Here is a 2312-nt window from a genome sequence, read left to right as displayed (position 1 = left end):
AAAACAAACAAAGCAAAACAAAACAAAATAGCATCAAAAGGTCCTGCCAAATAGCTCAGCGGATTAAATGCCTGCAAACAGGACCAGAGGTCGGGTGTTCAATCCCCAGGCCTGCTGTGTCGGCCCCACCCCAGGGGTGCACTGAGACTGCAATTGAGACTGGGCATGGTGATGCCCACCTGTAATCCCAGCTCTTGGGAGGCTGTAAACAGGTGTATCACTATGAATCTAATCTAGTAGTGAGACCCTGAACACCCTGTAGACCCTCCCCCACAAAAAAGAGAATTAATTCTACCATCTTTTATAGACTACCCATTGCATGGAGGAAAGCTGCTCCAGTGAGGGCACCCTCAGGGCAAGTGTCCAGGTACTAAAGGCTCTAATGACTAATGCTGACTATCAAGATGATCAGACACCAATCAAAAGTCATAAGCAAACAAAGACGAACTAAGGGCATAACTTCAGACTGAGATATACTGATTTCTTTTTTGGGAGGGTGACAGAGGGATTTTAGACACAGTCATTCTTCTTGAAGCATCGACTCCTCGGCCTTTAAGTCAGACCAGCTGGCTCCTCACAGGATCACAATGGTCTCACACACTTTGGCTAGTGTAAAGTCTCTCCTGTTTTAAATTCTTGTTCTGAGCCCTGCAGAAATAGGTATCTATGTGGGTAAGTAAACTGCGACATGGTTGGCAAGTTTGCTTTGCCTTTCAAAGGACAGAAAAGAGGTCAGAACCCCAATGAATCCCTCTTATCACTAGAGTTTTCAACCATCCCTCCCAGTTATTGCACAATAGATAATCAATTGGCTTTAGGTACAACTGAGATCCTTTCACCTCATATTCTGCAATTTCTTAACTTTAGTGAGTTATATATGGAGGGAGAACTCCACAAGGAGTCACTAGATAACTATGAGAAGTTTGCAGAACTTAAAACCTCTCAAATGTGTAAGAGCAGCACAGAGTGAAAGGAAATTTGCAGTTAAGGCCAAATGAACCTTTAGAAAGGCAACTCTTGATTTCTTTAGCTAGAATGCAGAAAAGATGTTGGGGTCTGTCATGGTTTGAGGTTCTTGTAAGGGGAACAATATAATACAGGACACATTTTATAATGTTATTTTATAATGAATCACTCAAAGAATTATATACAAGTGCTGGAAATCTATCCATACAGTAAACACTGAAGAATCCAGCTGAGGGCCAAGAGCTGATAACAATGCCTTCCACAGTCCAACTGGAGGCCCACAGCCCACAACAAAGTCTCACGCAGGTCTTCTTCACAGATCTGTACTGGAAAGGCCCAAAGGTCAGTGGTGAAAACTGGGAAGTCTATGCCAGTGGGATGAAGGATCTGTGCTGAGGAATCTGAACTGGAGCTAAGAAACAAGGCTCAAGGTAAGCACAGAGCTCCCCCAAAGGTACGACAGCCATCCTCAGCAACAGTAAGGTCCTGAGCTCCTCTAGCAATAAGGAAAGCAGAGTTCTCATCAGGAAATCCAGAGCAGCAAGCTTCACGAGGCTGAGCAGTGCACCATCTACCCCTCCAGAGCCAGGAAGGGATGCTCTACATGAGGACTAAAGCTTCTCCAAAGTTCATCAGGAAAGCCAATATAACAAGATCCTCCAGCAGAACAACCCAAAACAACTAGCAGCTTCCAACAGCTCCAACAGCTTCTCCAAACAGCATCCCTAACAGTGCTCCGGCAGTTTCTCCTGTTCTGCCTTTATGCTGCTGGCAACAACCCTCAGGTGGGCCTCCTGTGCCCAGCACCATCTAGTTGAATTCAGCTGGCTGTACTATGTTGACCAGTTAGAAACCCACGACGGGGTACAATTATTTTTATTTCCTTCAAAATGAGTGGACATGAGGTCCCTGCAATTTTTGTCCTTTCATTGAAAGCATGTATTTTGGCATCTATAAGGACATCTTAGAGTCCCTTAGAAACGTGATCACAAATAGACACAGAGGAACAAAGCATAGTTTATTTTACTGTATTATTATTAATTTTTTGGTGGTACCAAGGATAGAACTCAGGACCTTGCACTTGCCAGTCAAGCAGTTATTCCACTGAGCTATCTCCCTGGCCTAGCATAGTTTAGAGTGACCTAGCAGAATGTTTATTTTCAGCTTATACATTTATTTATTTCTGTGCCTTTTCTGCATAACATTTGAGACCAAAAAAAAAAAGAGAAGTGCAGCCACAACATTAGGATGATCCAAACACATGAATGATGAAATGAGAACCCTGCCTTTATGATAAATCATATCCATGTGTTGTATATCAGTTACCCTTGACAGTTCCATTAGTC

This window comes from Octodon degus, unplaced genomic scaffold (assembly GCF_000260255.1).
Source record: "Octodon degus isolate 3935 unplaced genomic scaffold, OctDeg1.0 scaffold00159, whole genome shotgun sequence".
NCBI classification, from domain to species: domain Eukaryota; kingdom Metazoa; phylum Chordata; class Mammalia; order Rodentia; family Octodontidae; genus Octodon; species Octodon degus.
Note: the sequence above shows the minus strand (reverse complement) of the source record.